Source organism: Odocoileus virginianus, chromosome 5 (genome assembly GCF_023699985.2).
Source record: "Odocoileus virginianus isolate 20LAN1187 ecotype Illinois chromosome 5, Ovbor_1.2, whole genome shotgun sequence".
Taxonomy (NCBI): domain Eukaryota; kingdom Metazoa; phylum Chordata; class Mammalia; order Artiodactyla; family Cervidae; genus Odocoileus; species Odocoileus virginianus.
The window spans coordinates 63,961,982-63,973,797 of NC_069678.1; positions in this window are offsets into that span (position 1 = coordinate 63,961,982).

Consider the following 11,816-nt stretch of genomic DNA (forward strand, 5'->3'; position numbering starts at 1 on the left):
AATGAGAGCAAGTGTTGGTTCACTTTGGCAAGGTTCAAGGTGAGTGTGCGAATGGCCGTAGGAGCCTCACTTGAATGAGAGGACAAGAACTGCAGTGTGCTCACCACCAGACCTGGGGACTCACCAGGCTTGCTTGCAAAGCTCCCTTAGGAGGGGAGGGTAAGCCTTCAGACACAGGCTTGTGCCCAGTCAGATGGAGGTGCTAAAAGACATCATTTGACCAATGAGGCTTCATGTTGACAAGAGTTCATTATATAGGAACAAAATCCCAAAAGGACTTTAATTCCCTGACACGTTTAAATCAATAATCAATCCACCCACATTTCCAAAAAAATACCTTCCACGGTTTGAAGAGGACACTTGGTCTATGGGTAAGAAGCTAAGTTAGAAGTTTCTATCACATCCTCAAGGGCAGTTGAGAAGTGAGGGTACTTGGAAAGGGTGGGCTGGGAAGGTAGCATTTGGGATGGGGAGGCAATCTATTCATATTGTTAGTGCTAGCACCTAAAAATTTTGCAGCCTCACTTTAAATTTTTATACCCTTTTCTTCTCCCCTCCCTTCCCCCCACCTTGTGCAAAAACTGCTAAGATGACAGTTTTTTCCATTTCCCCAGTAAGTGTGTCTGCAGAAGTAGAAGTACCATAACCTGGGGTACAGCAAGCTCAGCCATTTGAAATAAAACTTTGCAGTACTAATGTTTTTGTAACTGCTTTCATATTGTAATGATATTTTTCCAAGCACTGGTTTTATTTGATCTTAAATACCTTTTTGGGAAAGTCCAGTGAGCTGACTCTAATAAAATCATGCTATTGAAAAAAGGTTTAAGTAGAATGTTCAGAATAAATTACAAAACTGCATGCAAGAATACCAGCTAGTGCTGCAATAAAAAGCTGAAAATGAGTATTCTTGCAATATATTTTAAAGAAGTAGTATACTTTTTTGTCCATTTTTTTTCATTGAATGTTTCATAACAGAATGCCTCCATGTCATGAAAGGAGGGGAATGCATACCAAATGAACAAACTGCAGGAAAAATTGCATTAAGCGGGAAAAAAAAATCTTGACTTTTTGGGGGAGTATAGAATATATTTCATTTCATTTTCAATAACTGTTGGAAGATAATAGAAAATGTAATTTCTTTCCATTTGCTATGCCAAAATACTTAAATTACATCATACTTATCCTGTCATATTTTTTCCCCAACTTATTCAGGACCCGTTAATGGATTTCGTCTTCCTTATGTCTGCACTAAGGGATGGGTCTGCTTTAAAAGACAGAGATGTCCAGCTGTAGGGATCTCAGGGAAACTAGGATGGCTTGAGTGGAAGACACAGGCAATTGTATACCTGACTTTCTTCTAGTGAAGCAGAAGGAAAGAGCTCTTGAAGGATGGGGGTGAGTGTATCTTCCTAATTACTCTTGAAACCCTATGTCCAAAATAATCACCAACTCCTTCCTCAGCCCTTCCACCCCACAAGACAGTCTTGCAAAACTGGGACACTAACAGAGCAACGGATGGTAAATTTCCCCTATGGCACCACCCTACCCGCCATTTGAGATCTACTGTGTTCTTGGCATTGAGTCAAGTGCTGTGCTTCAGGTTCTATGAGGGACAATATTTACATAAATCAAACCAGCTTATAAATCTAAGTTCAGTTCTCTCACCTCCAAGTAAAACAAAAACAACCATTCCCATCCTATGAAGAGAAACTGGGACCAAAAAAAAAGGTGGCATGGCGTGATGGACAACATCTAGAATACCGTGGACACTGTTGGTGGCCCACCCAGCATTCCTCCTCCCCATCTGTCTTCCTTTCCAGCAGAACCTGATTTTTTTTTCAGGAATCCATCTCTCTATGCACTCCCAAGCACCTTAGGAGAATCTGGCCCATCTGTTTCTGGGCAGAATTGACTGGCCATGGCCAATGTGTTCCCTTGGCATTGCTGAGTTTGAGGAAGGGTGTGAGACTCTGATCAGTGATGTGGGAGAGGAAGTCAACTGAGGCCCTTTCAGAGAAGAGTTTTCTTGCCAACCAAAGAAGTGGGCTCTTTTTTTCCCCCTGGAGATTCTTTTGTCTAGATGTGACTCCAAAAAAGTAGCAACCACCTGCTAAGATAACTTGTTGCTCGTTGTTCAGTCACTAAGTCATATCCGACTCTTTGCAACCCCATGGACTGCAGCATGCCAGGCTTCCCTGGCCTTCATTATCTTCTCCTGTAGTGTGCTCAGACTCATGTACATTGAGTCGGTGATGCCATCCAACCATCTCATCCTCTGTTGCCCCCTTCTCCTCCTGCCCTCAATCTTTCCCAGCATCAGGGTCTTTTCCAATGAGTTAGCTCTTCACCTCAGGTGGCCAAAGTAGGAGCTTTAGCTTTAGCATCAGTTCTTCCAATGAATATTCAGGGTTGATTTCCTTTAGGACTGACTGGTTTGATCTCCTTGCTGTCCAAGGGACTCTGAAAAATCTTCCCCAGCACCACAATTCTCATACCAGTGATGACAAAAATAATTCTGTATCAGTGTCTTAGGACTACTGTAACAAAGTACCATTAACTCGGGGTCTTAAAACAATGGCAATTTGTTGTCTCATAGTTCTGGAGGCTAGAAATCTAAAATCAAGGTGTCAACAGGGTCATGTTTCCTCTGATGGCTCTAAGGGAGAATACTTCCTTGTCTCCTCCAGCATCTTCCAGCAATCCTTGGTGTTCCTTGGCTTGTAGACAAATCCAGTCCAGTCGCATGGCCATCTTCTCCTTGCATTTCTTCACATTGACCTCCCTCCATGCCTGTCCACCTCTGTGTCGAAGTCTCTTTTTATAAGAATAGTCACATTGGATGAGAGTCCAACCTCATTTTAATTTGATTACATCTGTAATTACCTTATATACAAATAAGGTCACATTCTGGTACTCGGGGTAAAGACTTCAACATATCTTTTTTTGGAGGAGAGGGGACACAATACAACCCATACTTGCCTAACTGTGAGCAGATGCTGAGGTTGAAATAGACTTTGATGACATCAGTGAGCCTCTGAATTAGCCTCCCTGGAACCTGTCCTGCCTGGGGACTTGCTGGTAAGTGAGTTACACATGAGACCACTTTCTGCATTGCTCAAGTCATTTTGTATTGAGGTTTTTACCTGTAGCTGAGGGCTTGCCCCGTAGCTCAATGGTCAAGAATCCACCTGCAATGCAGGAAGTGCATATTCAATCATTCAATCCCTGAGACAGGAAGATCCCCTGGAGGAGGACATGACAGCCCACTCCACTATTCTTGCCTGGAGAATACCATGGACTGAGGAGCCTGGCAGGCTACAGCCCATAGGGTCGCAAAGAATTGGACATGACTGAAGCGACTAAGCACACACACATACACTTGTAGCTGAACCCATCTTTGTTGATGTCACAGACAGTGGATAAAAGCAGACCTGCTTCCACCATTTAATAACTGTGTGTCCTTGGGAAAAATCACTTATGTTTTTTGAGAATACTTTATCTCTAAATTGAGTCAAATATTACCCAGAGTTGCCATGAAGATTGATGAGACAGATATAAATGGCATTATCCTGAAAAGGTGCTCAGTAGATAAGACCATATAGTCTAGTCTTAGAGGGAGTAATTGAGAACTACTAGTTCTTGATGGTTGTTAGAGTTTCAGAAACTAACACAACATTGTAAATCAACTATACTCCAATAAAAGTTAAAATCAAATCATTTGCCTGCATTCTTCACTTAGTATTGTGCACCTGTCTAGCTTCTTTAAGGCTTTCATGATAGCCTCCATTTATGAGAGGCTTAAAGGTTAAAAGCATGGGCTCTTGGGACTTCCCTGGTGATCCAGTGGTTCAGAATCCTCCTTCCCATGCAGGGGATGCAGGTTTGATCCCTGCTCGAGGAACTAAGATCCCACATGCCTCAGGACAACTAAGCCCACGGGCCACAACCACTGAGCCCTCACACCGTAAAGCCTGCGCTCAGCGACATGCTGCCAAGACCCAGCACAGCCGAAAGAAGAAAAAGCATGGGCTGTTGAGTCAGAACACATAGTTTCAAATCTCAGTTCCACCACTTTCTGTGTGTGACTTGGGCAAATTATTTAACCTCTCTGAACCAGCATCGTCGAAAGGGGAATGACGATGATGATAGTTTCTCACAGTGTTCTTAAGAGGAATGAGGTTACAAGGCATAGGTGATTAGTATAGGGTCTGGTGAATGGTAGGCAAGTTACACATACGCTCTTTCCTCCATTCAATGTCCATTATCATCTGCAGTCATCTTGGTATGCTACATCAGTGGTCTTCACACTTTGGTGCTGGTATAAGAAACATCTGTGATGCTTATTATAAATATAAACTCCCACCCCAATCCAGAGATTCAGATCCAGTAGCGCTGAGATGTACTTTTAACAAACATTGCAGGTGAAATTGATGCAGATGCTGCCTTATCACACATTGAGAAACTATCTACTTTTTCTGATTAGAAGTCAGGAGACTTAGAAGGAGCTACTCATCTTGGAGACAGGTACTTCTCGTATCCTTCCTAGTAGTCTGAAAGTTTCTGGAAAGTACAGCCATCCTTATCTCTCTGTTCCTTTCCAACCAAGACATTCAAAGCAGAGTACTTTGCCCACCGGAACTCAAAAGTGTTCACTAAATCAGTTTACAGGAATTTCTGATGCTAGAGGAAAAGAAGTGGTAAGAGATAGACGGGAGGATGGAGATCTAGGCAGAAGGGAAACGTCTCTGGTAACTATTTAGTGATGCCAAGAGATTCTGTTGGTACAGGTGTCCTGAGCAAGCCTCAGAAGCAGTTCTGGTTTCTGTGAGCCCCATGAACAGTGTGACTCTGGACAGCAGGGTCACTAGGGAGCTCTGGGATTCCAGGCAGGCTTCACTTCTCAGATTTCTACCAGCCTGGGATATAGCCCTCCGAGCCCAAAGCAAAACTTTAGGCCATGTGCAGGAGGACAAAGGAGAAAAACTGCACAATGAGAAGAGGAGTTGGACGGCTTATTACTGGGTCACTCAACCAATTAAGCTTAGATCTCTTAGGAGCAACTTCAACAAAGAACATTTACAGGGTTGTATTGTAAACTAATTAATGTTAATACATATAACATTATGTAGCTACTATAAATTGAATGACTGTATTAGTCAGGTGATTTTCATGAATTATATCATTAAATTCTCAATAATTCATTCAACTAATAGTTAAACACCTACCATGTGTCAAGTTATCAAATAAAAATGAATATGATGTACTTGTCAATATATGTATAACTATGACTATATAGAGAGAAATTTCCTAGAGAGACTGGGAGGTTGCTAAGTATAAAGCATTGACATAGTGCTTGACATCTAGCAAGCACTTAATGTAATCCATTATAGAGAATACTTACTAGCAGTAGTTCTTCCTGGATGATTTCTTTCTGGAAATGTTCTGGGTGAACATTTCTTCCTTTTACTTATTTGCATTTACTAAAATTTGACACTAAGTATGCAATGCTAATGTAATAAAAAACAAAAATCATTACTTTAAAAGTTATTAACAATATTTCCTCTCTGAATCTACAAATGAAGACTACCCTGTCTTCAACAGCATCACCTAGTGGCTCCAATAGAGTGTGACTGAAGATCTTTTACCCCACACTCTTCCTCTGGATACCTTCTCAGCTGCTACTGCTAAGTCGCTTCAGTCGTGTCCCTCCCTGTGTGACCCCATAGATGGCAGCCCACTAGGCTCTGCCGTCCCTGGGATTCTCCAGGCAAGAATACTGGAGTGGGTTGCCATTTCCTTCTCCAGTTCATGAAAGTGAAAAGTGAAAGTGACCGACTCTTCGCGACCCCATGGACTGCAGCCTACCAGGCTCCTCCATCCATGCGATTTTGCAGGCAAGAGCACTGGAGTGGGGTGCCACTGCCTCCTCTGAAGTTGTGTCTAACTCTGTTGCAATACCATGGACTGTAGCCGGCCAAGCTCCTGTGTCCATAGAACTTCCCAGGCAAGAATACTGGAGTGATTTCTCAGAGATATTACGTTATATCAGGATCCTTAGGAGGTGTGGTATGTTCGAACTCTCACGCAGTATCCTATATAATATTTGACCAAGGACTGGCATGCTTCTTTTCTGTGCCCTTACTGGTCTTTAGAACACACTCTATTTTTTCATAATGGGAAGATTTATTTCTTATGGGGCTTTGGTTTTGATACTGTACTTTTTCTCACAAAAATACAGCTTAGGAATCCAATGAGACCCCTAACACATACACACACACACACACACACACAAAATGTAAATCTTCTATTTCTGAAATGTTCTTATAGCTAGAGGTAAAAGAATTACTAGGCAAAGATACATTTGATACTAGAAAAAGCATTTCCTGGGGACCTACTAAGTGCCAGTCTTCATGCAAGATGCTGCAATAAAACACTGAATAAAACCTGCTCCTTGTCTTCAATGAGTTGCTAGGGAAGACTGCTGTTTAACGCAACACACTGCGACACAGCAAGTCCTCCATGCTCTCATTCATTCATTCAATAAGTATTTATCGAGCATACACTATCTAACAGGCACTGTTTCAGGCACTGGGGATACAGAAGTGAAGGAAATAGATAAAATCCCTGCCTCTAGAGCTTACAATCTAATGGGGAGAGATAATAAACAAATGAATATAAGTTATAATTGTGATAGTAGTTGCTATAAAAATAATACATTGGGTTAAAGAGATAGAGAGTACAAGGGTTGCTATTGATATAAGATGCTTGACTGGTCAGATTATATTTGAGAGGAGATGGGAGGTGGTAAGGAAGTAAGTCATGAAGATGTTGGGAGAAAGTGTTCTATGCAAAGGTCCTAAGATGGTGTGTGCTCCATGCATTGACAGAATAGCAAGATGGTCCAGGTGGATGAGCAGAGTTTGCTAGGGAGGGAGCAATAGGTGATGAATTTGAAATAGATTCTGTAGGACCTTGTTGGCCATAACAAAACCCTTTGATTTGATTCAAAGATTAATGGTAAGCCATTGGCACATTTTCAATAGAAGAGGGACATGCTTTCCTTACATTTTAAAATATCATTTAGCTGCCAAGTAGATATTAGGTTGCAGGAGGACAAGAGTAGAAACAAGGAAACTATGCAATAGTCAAGTTAATCAATGTCTATGGAACAACTGAATGTATGGCTAAGATGTCACAGTAGAACAGAGGAAGTAGTGTTCAGTTGCATCCAGAAGTGACAAATAAAGTCTCCTCATTGAAGATGAGATCTCAACAGGATCTGCTTTTTATTTTCAGGTTTGAATTTTTTGGCAAGGAGTGTTCTTTCACTAGGAGACCCACCATATCAATGTCTCTCTTTTGTGAAGTTAGCAGCTTAACAAACACCCAAGTCCATTCATTCATTGCATGCTGTGCTCAGTGGTGTCTGACTCTTTGTGACCATATGGACTGGAGCCCTCCAGGCTCCTCTGTCCATGGGATTCTCCAGACAAGAATACTGGAGTGGGTTGCCATTTCCTCCTCTAGACTACATTTCTGACCCAGGGATTGAAACTGCATCTCCCATGTCTCCTGCATTGTCAAGTGGATTCTTTATCATTGCGTCCATTCATTCATTAGTGGTTGCAAAATGGTGATATTCTCATTTTTTTAGCTGGATTATATTTATACAAAGAACTTTTTCTTCATCTTCTACTTGATTACCCATTAGTGTAATTCACACAGAAAAGGCAGGATGAATGCTTGATTTTCCCCCCTTTATTTTCAGTTTTCAGAATAACAAGTTGGGTGACTAGCATCTTTCCATGGTGATCAGTTGCTAGCTTGCTTTCTCTCTTTTTTTCTTTCTTTCTCCCCTGCCTCCCTCTTGTCTTTCTTAACTCACTCTTTCTCTTCCCTTTCCTTCTCTTACTTTCTCTCTCTCACCTCCCTCTCTTTCTTTCTAATATTCTTTTCTCTTATTCTTTCTTTCTTATTATCACTATAAACTTAATGATTATTAAATATATCTGAAGAGTTCCAATCAATTGCAGATATTACCCACATGGATGCTTAAATTGTCTCATCTTTATCCAGGAGCCTCTTCAGGTTGGTTCCTGAGCCCTTTTGATGGAACTGTGGTAGTTTTTTTTATCTCCTCCTTGCTGCTTGATACAAGTTGTGACAAGCTCAGCATGTACCTTCCCTCTGCCTAACCTGGAGTCAGCTGTTTCTCTAAGGAGCTCTGGTTCCTTTTAGCAGGAGATGGTATTTCAGCACCACCATCTGAGCACGAGGGGTGAGTCACTGTGTGTTTTTCACTGTTTCTAGGCCTTTTCAGTGGACAGAGTTGGAATTTTTTAATAAAATTAATTATGATTTCATATTGATAATTTCAGTGTAAACTGTGATTTTTCCCTCCTTTTTCCTACACTGATAGTCTCAATTTTTAACAATTCCAAAAATGACAGAATTATAGTTGATCCTTAATTTCTAATTTGCTTTGTTCCCACAAAATACCCAGAGCAATCTCATAACTAGTCATACCAACAGTACCAATAGCAATGTGATCACTGTAAATAGCTTAAGATTCTTTTGTAGCCCTTTTTGTCCTAAGAGTATCTCACCTTAAAGATGTACAGACAAGCTACTGACATTTAAAGTCATTTGGAATTGTTCATGTCATGGGGCTTTACAGTTTGGGGTGGAAGAAGACATTTAAGAAACAATTTTAAGACATCAGTGTAAAGAAACAGTACAGCAAGCAAAGTGAGGTTCACCTGTCTGGAGGCTCAGGGCCAATCATCCCTGGAAACTGATGATTAAACAGAGTTTTTAGGCCGTGTTGGAAAAACGGCCTAAAGTACTTAGCCTGAGTACTTAGCTCAGCAGAGTACTGGAACAAGGTATATGTGGAGGGGGTTGGAGCGGGGGGGGGCGGGGGGCAGGCAGTTTCCAACAAAGAGCTGTAACTTGTAAAGCACTCTAATAAACTGCCAAAACAACAGTGGCTGTTTAGAATTTCCTTTTTAAGTTATATTCTCCAGGAATCAAAAGATAACCAACCGTATCAGATCTGGTCTCTTCTTTGGTAGTTTTCAAGCCAAAAGTCACATGGAAAGTAAATATTGCAAAAGCCATAGACTTGCTTTCTTTGTAACTCCCGAACATGTTGCTCAGCTTAATCATTCCTTCTATTTGTCATACTTAGCTTCCATTTCTAAAAGCAAACACTTCAGAGCATAAGAACTATAGGCAAGTCCATCAACAGATGATTAGATAAAGAAGATGTGATACACATATACAATGGAATATTACTCAGTCACAAAGAAGAACAAAATAATGCCACCTGCAATGACAGGAATGGACCTAGAAATTATTATACAGAGTGAAGTAAGTCAGACAGAGAAAGACAAATATATGTTACTGCCTATATGTGCAATCTAAAAAAATTATACAAATGAACTTATGTACAAAACAGAAATAGAGGCACAATTTTAGAAAACAAACTTATGGTTACTGAGAGGGGGGCATTGGGAGAGGGATAAATTGGGAGGCTGGGATTGACATATACACACTACTATATATAAAATAGATAATAAGAACCTACTGAATAGCAGAGGGAATTCACCTCAATACTCTGTAATGACCTATATGGGAAAAGACTCCAAAAAAAAAGGATATATGCATATGTATAATTGATTCACCATGCTGTATGACAGAAACTAACACATTATAAATCAACTATACTTTGATAAAAATTAATTTTAAAAAATAATTAAAAATAAAAAGAAGAGCCTCAGAGGGTGAAAGGCATCTCTTGGGAGACTCCAGAGAGGATCTGAGACTACAGAAGACCCAAGATAATGATGGTAGGGATATTAGGGCCTGTTCTGTGGATGGCACTGCATTAGATGCTTAACACACCTCAAATCTAATCAAAACAACTCTGTAATTTAGGGGATGTTATCCCATTTTAGGTGTGAGGAATCCGAGGAGCAGAGAAGAATGTGGTAAAGTTCAAAGTTAAGCCATAAAGAAGAACAAAATTATGCCTTTTGCAATGACATGGATGGACCTAGAGATCATCCTACTGAATGAAGTAAGTCAGACAGAGAAAGACAAATATATGTCATCACCTGTATGTGGAATCTTAAAAATGATACAAATAAACTTATTTGTAAAACTGAAATAGACTCACAACTGTAGAAAACAAACTTATGGAAACTTCTAAGTTGAAGGGCCAAGATTCAAATTCAGGTCTGCCTCATTCCAAAATCATTACCTTATGAATTTCATAGGTTTATTCTCTAGAGACATGGCTTATGTGAATATATAAACAATGATTTATAAAACTATGTCAGCCTAGAGTCACATCTCACAGGTGAAGAATACTCTCATAAGAACTAACACTTGGAACTTCCCTGTGGCACAGTGGGTAAGAATCCACCTGCCGCTACAGGGGACACAGGTTCAATCCCTGATCCGGGAAGATTCCACATGTCGAAGATCACCTAAGCCCATGTGTCACAAATCCTGAAGCCGTGCTCTAGAGCCCACGAGCCGCAGCTACTGAAGCCCGTGCCCCTGAAGCCTGTGTTCTGCACTAAGAAAAGCCACCACAATGAGAAGCCCAAGCACCACAATTAAAGTGGAGCCCCTGCTCACCACAACCAGAGAAAGCCCGCGGGGAGCAACAAGACCCAGTGCAACCAAAAATAATTAATTAATAATTTAAGAAAAGAACTAACATTTCATTGATCCTTTACAGCCCACAATAACACCTTTTTCTAATTTGATGGGTTCTCATTATTCCCATTTCCCAAAGGAGGAAACTGAGACTCACAAAGATAGCCTTTCACCTAATAAGTAATCCAAGATTTCTGACTCCAGATTCCAATTTGTTCCCATTCTTGGTCATCCTGGCTCTGCTTACCAGATATTAGAATGAAGGCAGACATGAAACTTGCCAAGAAAACCAATAGGAAAAAAGGTTAAAATCACACCCTCCCCCCAATGATGACACCATTTATCAACAAAACACCACTGTTTGAATATGAAACTATTATAAAAGTAATAAAACTTTACTTTTAAAATCTTCACTTAAAAAATTTCTTGGTGGAAAAATTTGTAAAGTCAGTACCTTAATTTAGCAAGAAAGGTACATAAAATTATGAAAACAACATAAAACTCTTGTTTTCTTAGTTTTCAGTAAACCTGAAACTATCATAAAAAAAAATAAATTCTACTTTAAAAAATAGAGAAAGAAGGACAGGTTCTCTCATTGCTGAATTCCTCACCTTTCCTTCTATAAATAATTTTGCCAAAATGGAACAAAATTTACTTGCTTTTGATAAAGTCATACTGCTTTGTTCCCGACAAGGTAGCTCAGTCTAGGCTTTGGAATCAGATGGTCTTGGATTCATTCAGATGTTGCTTTTGTCTCTTCCTAGCTTTAGTTCTCACTGGGATTGTGAGGATGAAATGACATGAACGCAGACCAAGTCCTTAACCCAGTGCCTCATACATGGTAAGTGAATGGCTGTTATTCTTCACTGTAGTGAGTTAGGGATGACAAATTGGGGTTTGAAAGTGTTTTAAAATATTTATTTTCTATTGGAGTGGAGCTGATTTACAATGTTTTGTTAGTTTCAGGTGTATAGCAAAGTCATACATACACATATATCTGTTCTTTTTCAGATTCTTTCCCCATATAGGTTACTACAATGTATGAAGTACAAAGTGGGGACTTTTTAAAAATCGTTAGTTCATTTTTATTAAATAACAAAAATCGCCAAACCAATTCTAATTCCTATGTTTAGTTAGGCTAAAGACCA